The sequence below is a fragment of the Struthio camelus genome, chromosome 17, assembly GCF_040807025.1.
Source record: "Struthio camelus isolate bStrCam1 chromosome 17, bStrCam1.hap1, whole genome shotgun sequence".
Taxonomy (NCBI): Eukaryota; Metazoa; Chordata; class Aves; order Struthioniformes; family Struthionidae; genus Struthio; species Struthio camelus.
In genome coordinates this window covers 12,650,660-12,667,807 of record NC_090958.1, presented here as the reverse complement: position 1 = coordinate 12,667,807, position 17,148 = coordinate 12,650,660, and the positions used below count along the sequence as shown (strand labels likewise).

General features: G+C 42.6%; 1 protein-coding gene across 2 annotated transcripts in view; it reads right to left on the bottom strand.

Moving 5' to 3' along the window:
- GALNT9 (polypeptide N-acetylgalactosaminyltransferase 9) overlaps positions 1-15,206 on the bottom strand; it is a 454,657-nt gene extending 439,451 nt beyond the window's left edge. For both annotated transcript variants that reach the window (XM_068911122.1, XM_068911123.1), the window contains exon 1: positions 15,101-15,206. The gene's annotated coding sequence lies outside the window, so the exon portion shown is untranslated. The remainder of the gene's footprint in view (positions 1-15,100) is intronic.
- Positions 15,207-17,148: the final 1,942 nt, after the last annotated feature.

Sequence of the window (17,148 nt, the reverse complement as noted above, 5' to 3'; positions counted from 1 at the left end):
GGGTCAAACAAGCTTCCAAACAGGTTTAGAGCTGTTAAAGAGATCTGGCTTTTTCCTCTCTCTATTGTTCTTGAGTAGCCATGTGTAAAGACCAGGGCTCTGCATCCTGAGGTTATTACATAGCTGTCTAATGGATCTCCATGCATAATAAATTGGCTCATTAATGAATTGATTTGAATGATGACTTCACTGAACAGGCCAGGAACCTAAAGACACACGCCTGTGACTGAAAAAATAAGTTATTTCTGGAATAGTCTGTGTGCCCTGCTGTTGAAGGTTCATTAAAATGACTGTTGCTTGTTCTCTGTCATGACTGTGTGAAAGAGAGATGAAAGATGCTTTTTCCTCAACAGCTACTTATTTTTTGAAGCCTGGTCTTGGCCCTTATAGACCTCAGCCATTTGGGACTATCATGTTTATTGTTCATGTTAAGAGAGTTCACCATTCTAGCTCTAATTTTCGCAGTATTTGAATTATTTGGATTGCAATTTGCTTATATCACAGCTAGAAACCACAGGTCCACCTCAAGTGGTGTTACCAGGCTGCACAACTGCAGAACTATGTGGACAACAACAGAAAGCAAATATCAAAGAAAAGGGAATCTAATCTGGAAATGGCTGCATGGAGCTGCTAACTGAATAGTTCCAGATGAACCCAGGAACGTACGTCCATGTTCCAGCACCAAGCGCTACCTTGTAAATAAATGCCCTTATATAGGTCTGTGTGGGCAAAGTTAATTATCTCCAAATGGCTTCTTGAAGCCTCAAACCAATTTATGAAAACAAAAATTAACTTTCCATATAAACATAATTACAGTGAGACAACAGTATCTAGCCTGGTGCTGTTTTTGGAAGCTGGGAAGAAAGCCAAATGAGTTCATTATGCCGTCTAATTAATAATGGCTTTCCCCTGCTTTCAGAAGCCATTTATGGTCCTAAGAGGCAAAGGTCTGGGGAGGGAAAATCCCACAGCTGACAAATTTTAAAAGGTGCTTCTGCATGTGATTTATTTTAGCACCTTCATGTGAATATATAGCATTTAATGAAAATAAAAAGCAGAGGGGAATAACACTGTGGCAAGATCAGTTCACTCTGTTCAAAGAGGTGCCTAAGAAGGCTTTTTCTGAGATGGAACCATCAAGCTTCTCCTCAAGTAAAGGTCACCACACACTTCACAACTCACAACTCAGGAAGAGCAAACATTGGGGAGGATCAAGTTAGTACTCTGTAACCAACAGGGAAACCAATTCCACCTGTAAGGTCCCCCACCTCCATTGTGCCATGAACCTAGAACAGCTTTAGACCCTCTGAATGAGGGAGGAACCCACAAGCAAACATCCCATGGTTCTTATCCTAGCAACAATAGTGAGGAGTAGGATTTTTTTTTTTTTTTTAAATAAAAAACACTGACTGATTATTGCCAAAGAACTCTGAACTTCAGTCTTTTCTTTGGCTGCAGAACAAGAGACACCCACTTTACAAGTAGAGTTCATTTCAGCCTCTCAAAGGGCTCACTAACAGTATGCTATCTGAAGGGGTCTTCAGTACGCAAGAAGCCAACCATTCTCTGGCCTCCGAGCCCAGAAAACTTGTGCTGATGTTACCAAAACAGTGCCAGTCAGTGCTGAGAGATTCTGCATTGTCCAATGCAGAAACTAAAAGTATCAAAGCCAAACCATGTTGCACAGTGCAGTCATTTGTGTGGAAGCACAAGTCACTAAGCTTTTAGTCAGCAGGACAAATACAAAGCAGAGAAAGACAGTATCCATCCCACGATCAATATACAGAGACTTCTAACAGCACAGCCTAAATGCAATTACCTTTTGAAGGACCACTTTATGCTCCTCAGTGACAAGAGCTACCTTAGAGCCTCACATGGCTTACAAACGTTACGCAACCAGCAAAGAGGTGCTGGCTCAGGGACTGCCAGGTCACCCAGATGTTCTGCTGTCACTGGCCCAACAGCAGCAAGACACACTAACCTAGTCATATAATGGAGCAGTGGGATCTCTGAGCAACCATTATCATTTCCCACTTGCAAACTATTCCTGGCACTCCATCCCCCCAGCTCTTGACTGATGTAGGATGCATTATATGGGTCTTAGCCATGGAAATATTTGGATATGCATCTCCTAAAGCCAAGGAGGCTGACAGTCCCAGCTCTTCTGCACCTTGACTCAGCTTCTTGCTTGGTGCCTTCAGTTTTCCATAAGAGCAGCTGAGGGAAAAAAACCCACTCATTTCATATTGCCTGGTGGAATACACAAACCCACCATTCAGTCAAGCAGCCTGCTTAGTGGTACACTGCAGCAGAGCAATGTAATCTATTTATGAATGGCAGCGGAACCCCTAGATTGAATTACAAGGCAGGTATTCAATCAGGCAGAATGTGTAGCTGCTTTCTAACAGACTGGAGGATTAAGAAAGCGATAGAATACATGCTTTCCTTCCACATGACAGCATCTTCCTTCTCCCCTAACCCAACCAAGAAATAGCAGAGTATGCACTTAAAGAGGAGAGGATTTACAGCACTCAGAACCCACAAGAAGGATTAGAGAAAGGTTACAGAGAACATGCATACAAAGACACCTCTCTCCTGTAGCATCCCCAGCAAAAGGATTATAAAACAGCAGTCTGTGCAAGACAGGGCAAACACCTGAGCTACCAGGAGGAGAAGAGGGTGCAGCTGGCAGCTGTTTAATACCACACAGCTGACAATTTGCACAGTGTCTATAAGAACACTGCAGCATCTGTTTCCAACACAGCTCAGAGATAGACTTCACAACCTGTAAGAGAGCTGCACAGTGTACAGAAGCTAGGCGCTGTGGAGAATTACAAGAGATACTGCAGTCAGCTTTTTTCCCCCCTAAATATTCCAGTAACACTCAAATTTTTCTCATCTCCAAACTGTACTAAGTCCTACATAAGCAGGAGACTGAAAGAGCCCCCCCACGCCAAAGAGTATATATAAAACATGGAGATTCCTGCTATACCTATTGCTACCATTTCTAGGGACATAAGTTGCAGCAGAGCATGACAAAAACAAACGAGTTCATTGCCTTGGATCTAGAGAACCACCACACTGCATGGACATGAAAGCTGTCTGATAGGAAGAGATTTGCAGTGCAGTACAAGAAGTCAGAAGACAGTTTCATATGATGTATGAAAAATTCTCTATCTGATACTGCAGGATTACATCATGTCTGACGGCAGAGGCCTATTGTGCTCCCACTTGTAAAGGAGGATTACTGTATATCTGATCTGCAAGGAGGATTATTGTGTTTGAAGCGGGTAGAGTAGAATCAGGATAAACTGAAAGGCTGTAATATGCTGGTAGAAGGTTTCACCGGATTTGCGACAGGGCAGATTGAGAGCAGTGTATCACAGGCATTAGCAAAGGTTCATCCATACACTGGGAGAGAGTGTCCAGATCTTCTAGAGATTATTTCAGTATGTGACACAGATCCAGTTCACTGCCAGTCCCCAGCTCACTTGACAAAATAATCACTTGAATACACATCTCTGAATTTATTACATAGGCCCACACAATTCTTGCAATAAAACTCCAACCTCCCTGAATTCTCTCAACTCTGGCCCCTTCCAGTCTCCTTTCCACCTCAGCTCCAACTTTCAGCCCTTCCCTTGCACACACTTTCCTGTGCTTGAATGCCCACCTCTACTTATAATTAAAATCTTAATTGAATTTGACAGTGATAAACATGCAACGTATGCTCTAATGTCTTCCAGTATATTAACTCTGGGACACATATCTATTGTATTCTTTATTATCAATACTTCAATAAATTTCCCATTAAATCTTCTACAAGAAAATTGAGTTTTTATTGAAATCTACAGTACTGGTCTATTAGTTTAGGAATCTCATTGGGGAAGACATCGCAGCCATCCTAACAAGTCAGACAGTAGTTAACACACCAGATGGCATTTATCAAGATATCAATTACAAATCATTACAGTCTGAACTGCAAGAGAAAGGGAAGCATAACTGACTATACCATTACGCAGGCCTTATTTCACTTTATGCTGAGTGGTCTCTAGATTTGTCTTCTACAAACTTCTAAATTCTTCCAATACCCTGCAGCAAACTGTGGCAGCTAACCGATACAGCAGTTGTCACAGCAATTTCCAGGCCTCTTCTCCAGAAGACTTCTTCTGGGAGCTTCTGCACGCTTTCACTGCTAGCAGCTTTTGCTGGCTATTTCATTCTCCAGTAGGAAGTGCCTATTTAGCTTCTTTTCAATTGACTGCTTATCAGGGAATGTCAAGCACCTATTCAGCTCAAAAAATAGATGCTTGGAGAGCAACTACGTAACTAGTAGGCATGAGCACACATAACAGATTGCTGGATGTTGCAGCAGTTTCCAGGTTTCTTCTTGGCAAATGAAGATTAAAAAGCCAAGAAGATGGAAATCAATTCAACTAAGTTAGGCTCAGGGCATTATTGCCCTAGGCAATGTACAGAAACTCCTCAACATCAGAGTTCTTCCCCACCAGGCTCTAGGTCTGAGCACTCCAGTAAATGAAGAGCCTGCTTCATCCCTTGGGAAGCTCTAATATCATCCTATCTGCTGGGGAAAGCCCCGTATCTCAGCACCCAACCTAAAGGTTTTACATTAGACACCACTTTCATTTGAGGAGCGCAGGCGATGGGGATTCAGTGAGGCTCACGCCAACTACTGAGTATCCAGCCTATAGACTGCAGATAACGCTCTCAGCTCCTCCTTCAAGCTGCCATGAGGTTCACACTCAAGTTTGACACGCAAAGGCATCTCTTGATTATTTCCCCCTCTTCCCCACCAAAATCTCCTGCTAGAATCCATCCCCTGGGGGGAAAAAAAAACACACACAAAAAAAAACTTTCAGCAGCAAAGCAAGCAGATTTGCTGTACTTTGAATATTTGACAGAAGGGAGAGCAGATTGGGACTCCACAAAGAGTGACTCATTATCAACAAATAGTTTTAAGTGATGACTGTTTCATTACCACCCACCCAGCTCTTCTCTCTGTCTGTAGGCTAGCACAAAAAAAACTTACTGCAAGATAACAGCAAAAAAGAAAAACAAGGCAGCCAGCCTTACTCCTCTTGCTTCCTCTTCCAGGATAGAGGAGACAGAACATGTAAGAAAGGGAACATGCAACAGGCTCCAAGAACCTTGGGTTACAGACTGAGGGTGGGGGATGTTTGGGGGGTTGTGTTTTCTTCCAAAAGCAGTATGTAACATCTCCTCTCTTTTTAATCTAAACAATAAAATGCTGAAGAATGCTTTCAGATATCTGCCTTTGCCCTACACAAACATATGCTGAGCCTACGTCTAGGGACACTAGTTCCGTTGCAGTCATTTAGTTGATAAGTCCTTGCTGTAGGATCAAAGCACAGTTGCAGTGTGCCAATTGACTTTTCTGTAAATGAGCATTAACACATTTGGGATCCCAGAGGATCGGTGCCTTAAGGTGTGGAATCCCATAGTTCTAGTCAAACAGCAAAAGTCTTAAATCTTCTTTACCCTGCTATTAACAGACAGCAGAAGTGAAACACTTGCCATATCACATTGCTTTCAGCAACTACTTCCTGCTGTGAGCTACGTTTAGGAGAGTAGCTGTAGATCAAGTCAGAGACAGAGAATGAGAATACCCAGTGCCACACACAGAGTGCCTAGAGAAGATTTCTCAGTGGAGACAGCTCAAGGGCAATCACAACTAAAACAGAACTGGCTTGCTCCAAGGACAATAGCCTGGCCTCGCTTGTTGCAAGCAAAGGGAAGAGGGAGAAGGCTAGACCAAGGGAGAAAAGGCACTAGACTAAGCAGCTCCTCACAGCAAGGTCATTCCACCCACATAGTAGCTTCCTTGATCAGGAGCAGCAGGTTCACAGGCCGTGCTTTCCAGGGCTGAGACACCTCCCCCTCCAAACTGATTTTGCCACCTAGTCATCTGCTACTTGAAGCAGCTGCTTGCTTTGGCTACACCTAAAGGCAGTCATATTCTGGAGCCACAGAGCAGGCTTAATCCATCTAGCAGGCAATATTTATTCCCCTTTGGTAAACCAGTACATGCCTCAGGATTTCTAAAGAACAGTTATGACAATATCACTGTTAGCCAAACCTCTTGGGCACCACCTGCTTTACTATACAGTAAAAAGCTGTTTCAAGTTCCCAAACACTCCCAAAAGGACCCTTTTCAGGGGAACTAGCCTCCTGAAGAGCTATTTCCACCACATCCCCAACCCTTGTTGGGCAATGAGGCACATGAGATTATCTCTTGATAACAGAACTCCTCATCTCCAGGGCATTACCAAGCATAAAATGCAGCTGTGCCTCTGATCCTGTGAGTGTAATTATCTCCTCATAGACCATGTTCCCCCCTTCCTAAAGCTACCTCTCTACTATTATGAAATTGCCTATACCTTTACATTGCCATAAACTATTACGCATTAATTAGAGCCCTGGAAGCCATTACCTTGCACATCCAAAATAATAAATACATCTTCAATCAGAACATCCGTTTGGACTTGAATATTCCAAATCTATCTAAAAAGAAAAAACTGCAAGACTTGAACTCTTTGCAACATTAAACACAAATCCACAACAAAAAAAAAATGGCTTAACCCATATCATTTGAGAATCCAGAAGAACCTGCAGGGATTTTGCATCTCAGCCACCAGTGAAAGCTGTATTCTGTTTTAGGCTTTGTTTGTACAAATGGTTAAGATTATTCACCGATTTCTCTTTTCATCATCACTCTAAGGACAACCCAAAAGTCCCATCAGCCATTTGGAATTATTCTTCCTTCCACAGCTAGGGATTTTGTAGCAACATCTACAGACATTCACCAGATCTCTTAACTGCATTGCTGCCAAAGTCAGAAGCATCCATCATTGACTAGTTTGCTAAGCAAATAAAAAACTTGAAATATTTTTCTGCTTTCCTGTTTTGTGGGCTACCAGCCTCATTTGGTTTTGACAAGTGAGAAGTATGTCTTTTGCTCACTTCCGAGACTCCAAGAGATATAAAGCCAGGTACAGGGAAAAGGAAGGATTTTTTCATATAGTTTCTCCTCCTGAATTTAGTAAAAGCATTTAAAGCCAGCCTGGTTTTTGTAACCTCCAGTCTTTTCCAGATGATCCCTGTTCCCCACTGCCAGGCAGGCACAGATCAGGTAGCCAGCCAGGTAGTTTCCCCTCCCCCCCCCCCAATCAGCTTCTTCAGAATTAGACAAAAAATTAAATAGTCACTGCCATGTTGGCACTTGCCACCACTTTGTCCAAAGAAACTCTCTGCTTCTATCCCATAAAATGTTACTTCAGCACAGAATTAGAAAGCAAGGAGAGAGAAATCTGCAGTCAAACTGAAGCAGTTGACCTCTGTCAGAGAGGGACAGAGTTTGAAAGCTTCCATTATCAAACCTGGAAACCATCCAGGGTCATGCAAATCACCATACAGGCCAAGGTCATCCTTAAACTCAATTACCATTAGCCCTTGTTTATTTTTCAACACCTACTCCCAAGAAGCAGGAAGTCCAAAGCAGAGCAAAAGATACAATTTCTTTTCTTAAGACATTTACTGCTTTATTACATATGGATTTAAACAAGGTTTTCTATTTGTATGGTAAAATGCTTTTTTCCTTCTCCTTCCTCTCATTTTTTTTTAAAAACAATTTTGCCTGAGGGAAACCACTCTTTGTTTTGGCTTAACTGAACACCCATTAATTTTATAAGAACAGAGAGGGGGGGAAGGGCTCGTGTCTCCACAGATTTATAGCCTTTTCATGCCAGTTGGGAAGGAAGTTCTCACATGCTCATGTAGCATCAGACTTCTCCCACAAAGCTCATATTCACAGAAGAATGAGAGTTCCCCAAGGGAGTCTACAAGCTGATGAGACTATGAGGATCTACTATTTATTTTACAGCAGCGCCCAAGATTTTTGGACATCACACACATTCAGGGGAAGACATAGCCCCTCCCTGATAGAGTTTAGGCTCACAGCAAATTATTCACTTCCATGGAAATGAGCGGGAGTTTCACGTGTTTTTCTGGAACAGAACTATTAGTTCACACACCCCAGAGACAACCTGATGCCTATGCCTAACCACTCCTGCAAACAATGAGCCTACTCATTCAGATATTATTTGCTGTGCCCAAGCTTGCCAAGCAGGACTGCTGTTGAGCAACAGAACCTCCATACTGTGCCAGATGCACCACTATACACTGGAAGTAACTCCACTGAGGTCACTGAAGCTAATTCTGAAAGAAGTTTGTAAAAAAAAATCAGTCGAATTACACACAAACTTGTTAAATATCTCAGAGTATGCTGAATCAACCAGCTGCCAGAGTTGGTGCCATCACTTCTTCAAGCCACAAATGATTCAAAGTAGTTAATGTGACCAGTTTCACACTTGTGCATGATGGGGGTGCACAGAGCAAAGAAAAGGTTGCAGCACAGCTCACGCTACAGCAAGAAAAGAACTTGTTTCCCTTCAGTAAGGGTTTACCTAAGACAAAGGTTTTCAAAGGGAAACGCTCTGGAGAGTTCAGAGGCACATATAAGGAGGTGCTATCAATGAAACCTGAACAAGGTGGAAGGAGTATCATGGTGCAACTAGAGATCGTGTCGAGAATTACCCAAACCAAGAAACCAGATAAGATCTGAGACCCCCTGAAGGCACCCACATAGCCTACTGAGCCTTCTAGAATAAAAAAGGCTTATACAAACAATGTTTCCTTTAATTCACTTTCAATTTACCCAGAAGCATCTGGTGCAGATGCTGTGAAGAGAGTTATAAAATAGCTGCTTGCAAAAAAGAAGGTGGGGGGAAGGCAAGGGGAAGCACACAGACTGTTCAGTCTCAGGAGAGGGCTGGGATGGGCAGGGGCTAGGATGGGCAGGGGAAGGGGAAGGTCTAGTAAGGGTAAAATGCAAAATGGCCTTGTGTAGGCTAGAAAGGAGTCCTTATTCTATCTGCAGAGCCTGTGTAGAACAAAGAAGCAACAGGCTTAAAATAGCAGAAAGGAAAATTTGCATTAGAATGAAGAAAAACCTTCCTAACAGAAAGAACAAAGTTTATGAATAGGAGAGACTGTGGCATCTCAGCTTCAGAGGTCTGTAGGAACAGATTTGACATGCATCATTCAAGTGGAAATGACCCTAATACAGGCTGGGAAGAAGGACCAGACAGCTTCTCGGAGTCCCTGCCAGGCCTGCAATCAACAGGGAACTCCTGAAAAGTTAAGAAATTGGAAACTTCTGACAGTAGAGCTCTGAGATAAGTATGCTTGGGGGTGTCACCACTACATCCAAATCCCTCAAGCTGATATCAAACAGGCCACATTGAAATGCCAGAGCCCAAGAAGGCAGCAGGGGGCCAGCAGCAGAGCCTTCCCATCCTCAGAGTGGATTCAGACACGTCTATGTGGTGAACATAGACCACAGGGAGCACACGCAGAAGCAACTATTTCTGAGCACCCAAATCTTACCCAGGCCATCTCTACACACAAAACTTAGCCAGTATTGCCCTTGCTCCCCAAACAAGTCTTTGCACAGCTCAGATTTTCATATAGGTGATGCGAGCATCTCTGCTCCAAGGGCAGCGGATGAATGCCTCACCAGCTCCCTTTCCCTATGAGTCTTAACTTTTTCTTATTACTTTCAACTTCTGATAGGAAACAAAGCCTGTTGTTATATAGGGGCTTTAAGCGATGAACATTTGCCTCTCTGCGTACAGAAAGCTGCCAAATCATTAAGCTCCATCCCGTTTGCAAAGCAAGCCCTGGGTTTTTTTTCCTAAAGTCAGTGATGTCACAGAAATACAACTTGAAAACAGAATCTAAAATTACACTCTTGAGTGCAACACATTCTGGAGTTTTCGTTGGCACTGCTAAAATTGTTCTGTTGTGGTTTTTTGGCACAGGCTGTAGTCAGATAATTGCTCGGGGCTAATCTTGAGAAGGCAAAATATATGCAACTAGCACCACTCCACTTCTGCTCCATGTTCTATTAAGAAACGAATATTCTCCACAGTGTGAAGTGAGTTTATCTTTGCCAGTAAACTCCTCTAAATAGAATCAAGTGAATTTGGGGAATAGGGGCAGAGAGTCTAACTATGGCAGTTCCAAAAGCTTTTGTAATTACTGTTTGTGTAGACAAATTTTTGCTTTAGGAAAGGGGGGGAGATACTAAATCAAGAGGTTAGAGAGTTTTGTTTAGTCTGAAGGAATTCTGATTTTTTGCCCCAAAACATGAGTGAGCCAGGGAGCAGAGGGGACACCCAAGCTAATTATTTAGCTCTAGCCCCAAGCAGAATTTCATAACCTTTCCAGACAAGTTCAATCAGCCACTTAAAAGACCTTTCCACCTCCAAAATTTACTAGGTTGTAAAAGATTTGCTGCCCAGCATTATTCCACCCTATTTCCAGGAGTAGAAACTCAGCGCCAAGAGCGAGAGCACATAAAGCCAGTGTGGTGCAGCGGTAGTAAGCAGTGCCAAGTTCTGCTTTCAAGAACAGGCTTCCAACACCGCTGGCGTAATCAGGTCAGATATTCACATGGTTCAGCCAAACACTCACTTCGCCATGTCTGAAAAATAAGCATCAAGCCCAGAAGACCACCAGTCTTGCCTAGAGCTCACTCCTGAGCGAGCTATAGCAACTTGCTGTACCTCCTGCGCGTGTCCAGATATTCCTTCACGTCAGCATCTTAGGATACATAAATGAGCAGTCCTGCTTGAGCTAAGCAGTACATGCAGTTTGTTAAATATATTGTCTTCAAAGGGCTTACAGATTGCAATAAAACTTCATAAATCCCTTAATTAGTCCCCATCTTTGAAGAGATACTGTATGGGAAGAACAACATTAGAGAAGAGCACCAAACCAACATACTGCAAGACTCAGATTTGAGAGTCAGAGCATCCATAATATTAATCCAGCAAAATAATTCAAGCTGAGACTCGCAGAGCTATAGAAAGGCCAAGGTCCTGGACCTGGAGTGAGAAAATTGAAGATTTTGGCAAAATCTGGCTGCTTAATACTGAATCTGTATTTCTGGCTCTACCTGACAAAGTTCATATTCTTTTTGAATAGAAAATAAAAAATGTGCTACAGAGAACAGTAAGAAATATAGAGGTTCCCGCCTCCCATTGTGCTCAACATCACAATACCTTTCTAAATCATTGTATTTAGTATCAACAGTAATATCAAACCTAATTTGCTTACTTGCACCAACCTCCAACCAAGAACACTGAACTAGTCTCCAAGTTCCAAGCCTCAGTAGACCATTTCACAGCTAGGCTAACTTAAAAGAAAAAAATAAAATAATCCAATGAATCTTTAGCATAAACCCAGCTTCCTACCTCCACAACTGCAGCAAGACACTAACTATTCTTCCATTCCCTACATATCAGCACAGTGGCCAACACAAAGTTGTGCAGGGGAAAATGGCAGGATATAAAGTCTGCATATTTAGCTGCACTGCCAGTCTTTTCAAGTGGAACCATCCCATCCTCCATCTAGCTAGCTCATAAAATTAAAGCATGGGGAATATCAGCTTCAGCCGATGACAAAAGGTTTGAAGTACCCACAAGACATAGTAGTTTTGGATTCTCTGTGTCTTCCCTGACAAAGCTGACACTACAGTACGCAATTCTTGCAAAGGAGAAATGTTTGGTTCATTCAAGATAAGGCCATGACAGTTTATTTGCACACTTTAGGCACTGTTTAGCCAGATCTAGAAACTGGTAGAATACAGAATTCTATGATGTATTTCAATGATTTCAGTCCAAAGAATCTACACACAAACCCACCTTCCCAACACAGCACTCTGGATAACTCTGCTAAAAACACTGCCAGCAGAAATTCAGTCTGCTTACAGTCCAGGAGAAAGCCAATGAAAAAGCTGAAAATTCTTTTTTAATTCTAAGTTCTTCTGGGCTTTTAAAAATATCAGCCTCCCACCTAATAAGGGAATACTATTATAATTTAACTTAGAGAAATGGTACTTTACTTTTGAGGCTTTTAAGGCATTCCCTTTTCTCAAGGAGCCATGACAAATATTCTAGCAGTGCAGAAATATACATTTCTCAAATAACAATAATTACTATTTAGGTTTCTCCTGAGCAGCATCTTTAAGAGCAGGAACTTCCTTTGGCAGCCACAAAGGGTGACCTCTTCCAAAGCAGACCAAATCCCTAAGCTACTTCAGTTTGTCATCAGAAAACAAACAAACAAACTTCTTAATGTATGCCTTTCTCAGCAATTTATTCAAAGGGCCCAATACCTCCAAGACAGATAAATAATTCAAATAAAGCCCACTGACTATCCTCACAGAGCTTCCCAAAAGCATTGGAAGAAAAAAGATTCTTTGTACTGATCTTGACCACTGTATTCCTTTAAGGCAGATTATTACACCATGAGGTAAGAAAACATCCGTTAACAACAGGCCCTCTCACTTTCTTATTTTGTCAGACTTGGAAAAGCCCAAAAACAGCTACTCCAGCTTTATTTTGGCACCTTCACTATTGATCCCAGCTGCAACTAGACAGCACAGAGCTGCACAAACATTAAAGAGAACTGAACCACACTTCATCAAATCTCAGAACCTAAGAACTTCACAGTTTGGGCAAGTATTCAAGTCAGCTTTGTTTCATCTAAATGTTGATTCCAATTCGAAAGAGCAGATGTGTAAAAAGACATATGTAAACACCCTGAATCTTCTGATACTGAAAGAACCAAAAGGTCAGGCTTTAATCAACACACACACACACACACACACTCAGTCACTTTTATTTTTGCCTGTCTTATGCTTCTGATTTCAGGCTGGGATAGGAACACAGTGCTGAAACAAAGGCAAATATTCTGAGTTCGAGCTAAGCATAGCAGCAAAAGTTTCAGAAGCCTCCCAGGAAAGCCAACGTTCACATGCTTTTGATTCCCATTCCCTAGGTTCAGATAAGCCTCTGAATTTGTTGCCTATCCAAACTGAACCAGAATATCAAGCCTCTGGGTCTCAAGAGCTGTATTATAATATGCTAGACTTATCTGCTATATTCCTAAGCGTTGTGATCTAGGAGTTGTTCTGGTGAAATGTGGTCAATAGCACTCAAAAGAAAGCTGATGTTTTAAGTATGCACAGGTATTTATTTATATTATCTGAGTGATAAATGGCACCCAGCCAAAGGAAAAAAACACTGAGTGTGGAGTACATGCCTACTTATTCCAGCCTGTTTAAGAGCAAGACTTGATCTCTGGCTAGCGTATGTTACTGTCACTCCCTTAAAATTAGGGGTGAAGTCCTTTATTCAGTGCTTAGAACATAGTTCCACAGCAGCATAAATTGATAAAATCTGGGATGCTACCCATTTCATCGGCCCTCACCTTTCAGCTATGTGTTCCTGCACACTGTCAAAGAATGGTTTTCAAACAGCAGGCTGCAAATCCCTAGAGGCTCCACACTCCTTATAACAGGTGTTGCAAAAACAAAATGAACACACAGCAATTTCACACATCTGAAACACATAAAGGGCTCCCTGTCCTCCCTGGAAGTGTTGCAGATGTCTGTGAAGGACATAAAAGGGAGAAGGGAAGACACTATCGTGGCATACCCATCTAATTCCAAAATATATTGAACCTAAGAATGCGAGCAGGGAGTCCCTGCAACAGCAGCTCCCTTGCATCTAAAAAGGACAAAGAGCACTGAAAGTTGGCTCCTCAATTTCCTCAGACCAAAGCTCATTAAACAGAAAGCAAAGAACAGTTTTTACCATCTCAGACGAAGAAAAAAAATAGCAGAGTGTTTTTTCTCTGAGTTACACTAGTAAGAGAGCTGTGTCTCGCAAAGAGGACAAGCTGCCTGGAGGCCAACATATGCTGGAGGTAAGGCACTGCAAGTTTACCCAGTGGGAGCTGGAAGACTCCACACCCCAGCCAGGGAGTAACCTGAGCACTGGGTGACACCGTCTCCAACTACAATCACTGCCAAAGAATTTCACCCACACTACTTACCAGGGTAAAACACAGTTATGAAGCAGCACCGAGAGCCCTTTATGTTCTTTCTCTTCATCTGCCTCCCTCCCAACACCTGTGTCCAGTGTCAGTGTCATTTACAGTTGCATTGTGGCTGTTTCAGAGAAGGAAGAGAGGAGGGAAGCAGAAAGAAGCTAGGAAAGGCCTTCTAAGAGTAAGAAACCAGCTATCAGGATTAAGCTGGCACCATAGCAAGGCTGACTTCTAGAAAACTAACTTCAAAGCTAGAAAAACTGGAGGCAGGAATTCTCAGCGTTTCAGCCCTCCACAGTGGAGCTCCCATTATCTGCATATCATTGCGTTGCAGTCTCATGTTCTCATTTCCTCCAACATTAACAAGGAATTTCACTGCAGATGAGTGATGTTTTCAGAAAGACAGATATGTGGGAAGACTACACAAACAGCAGCATCACTTGAACTGGCTCAGTCATTTCTGTTACAGAGGCACAGACTAAAGTGGCTCACAACCTTTATTCATCCCTCACTCCCACAGGCAGCGAGAACACAACAGACAATAGGAAGTTCAATGCTTTCGCCTTGCCATTTGAGGTACTGGCTTTCCTGTAGGAAGCAAGCAATCTTCTCCTAAGGCAAGTAAAAGCAAAACCCTAGATGCCTGGCTACAGCAGGTCAGGAAGTCTGGCAACATATTTTTTGTTGCAAAGCGTCATTTTATAACAATCACAACTTTTTGCAGAACAGCTTGGACAGGTGCTAGAATTGTCAAAAGCAGAAGTGTCCCGTTACCTCACACAGAAGAGCATACATGTCCCAGTTTGGCCAGAACAAGGACCTGAATCCAGTTCTCCTAAATCACTGACAAATGCTGTATACACTACACTCAAGGTAATTTAAATTTCAGTCCAATTTAACGCTGATGTGGCTTACTCTGCTATCCTTATTTTACAGATGAGAGAACAGTAAGAAAACAAATGAACCGTTAAGACATGACAGGAAAGGAAAACTAGGAAGAAAACCTCAGCATTTTAGTAAGAAGTATCCTATCCCCTTGAATCTATTTAGTCTTAGACAGTTTCTTCAAGCCGAGTGTTGTGGTACAGCTACTGAAACCTACCTGAAAAAGCAAGGTAGGAACTGGTGGCCTCCTGAGCTTCCACAACTGCAACAAGAAAGTTAGAATTCACTACAGCATGGTGACAACACATAACAGCGTAGCTGCAACAGCAGCCATCATCCCCTGCTGATTCAAGTGGGTTACAGTCACTTAGCACAGTTCTCACCTCTCTCCCAAGGGAGTTCGGTCACAGTCAAGTGACAGCCCTATTTACAATGCAAGCTTCTATTCTGCAGTGAAGGTAGGGCAAACATCAGTGTGTGAATCCAACAGCTGCGTTATCTATGACATGGGGCCTCAGGGCAGTGCTAAGAGTCCTGTTAAGCCTCAGGCTCTACAAATAAGAGACAGGCAGGTGGCTCCAGGCCTAGGACAGAGGTTATTTCAGTTAAAGATGAGACAACAGGAAAAAGAAAAAAATAAGAGTAGGTAACATGAAAGGAGTAGTCCTAGGATACCAGTCACTTATTTGAAGATTGCATCAGCTTAAAGATAGGCTTAAATTGAAACTTTCACTGCTGTCAGATGTGCTGGCCTTGCTACACCTCCCTTGGAACAAGCTCTAGGACTCACACAGCCATTCTCCACACAAAAATAAACTCAGTCAAAACACTCACTCCCTGTTCCAGCATCAAAGTAGCTGCCAGGAAGGAACCAGAAATACAGAGCCAGACAGGAGGGTGGGAGAACTTCTCTTCTGATTTTGGTATGACAATTATACTGCGGACAAGCGAGGTGGTCCTGCAGGGATTTAATGGACGATTTCTCTCAGTGTCTGAAAGCAAACTGTGAAGGTGTTCCACTCAAACGTGGCAAACAGGCAGTGAAAGTCACACCTCTGACCAACAACAGGGAACAACAGCAAGTAGAAAAGGGGCAAGAACACAAGCAGCTTATGATAAAGGGCTGGAAAAAGGTAAGGCAACCAAAGTGACTAGCAACTTTTTGCTATTTGCCTCTGGAACATACATTTGCTGATTGCTGTGTGTGAATTCCTAGGGAGATGAATGGCATCTAGATTGAGGTGGCATCTTCTTCTGGCTAGATCTGTAAGACTCTTTTGCCACTGCTGGAAAGAAGGCTGCAGTAGTCTGGAACTGAGCTGCTCAAAGAAAAGAAAAAGTGTACGAGCGTGGAGAGAAAGCAGTCAGGAAACTCAGCACTGAGGCATAAACTAGCCACAGCATGAAGTAAAAAAAAAGGCTAGATTATGATCTTGGTGGGTTACATACAGTGACTAAGAAAGGTGGGACAAAGTTTGCAGAGAAAGGACAAATGCCTTTTGTCTACCATGCCGATCTTCCAGTAAGAGCCATTTGGAACAGACATGCCTGAAGCGGGAAAATGCAGCAACAGAAATCAAGAGACCACTTCTAGTAACACAATGAGTAAGGTGCGAAAGAGTGAAGGAGAACAGAAAGCACAGGAAGAGCCAGAGAAAAAGCAAGTCAGATGAGTTATGGCTTAAAACAAGAGACAACCTGAGCAAGTCAAAATGAAACATCTGTTTATTGATACATCTTTGAGACTAAGCTAAATTTAATATCAAGAACACTTGAAAATGAAACATTCTTTGGAGATGTGGTTATTTGTATAACTCTGGTTAACACCCTTCCTGGCAGTGAAAGGTGTTTTAATGTGGTAAAGGCAGTGCTAGAAGAATATTACTGTGTTCTTCTCGATATGCCTTGACCAAGCTCATCTCTAGATTTGTCCTGTGTCTCTCCACACACACCCTATCCCACAGTCTGAGACTTCAGAAAGTTACATGAGCACCAATCAAATCAGTTAGCAGCATTACGCTATACCCCAACTGCCACCTGAAAGTGAGCAAACAGTACAGCCTGCAAAATACACAGACAATCTCAGAACTCCCCCAGCATCACCCAAGTCTGAAGAAAGGGATGCCGCTTTCCAATAAATCCCAAGTCTGTCATTGCCGAGGGTCAAGACAGACTCCTGAGAGAGTCACAGGTTTCATGCTGTCACTCATACTAATGATGCAATGCTTTATTAATTGGAGTTTTCCTGAACAGCATGCATAGTAT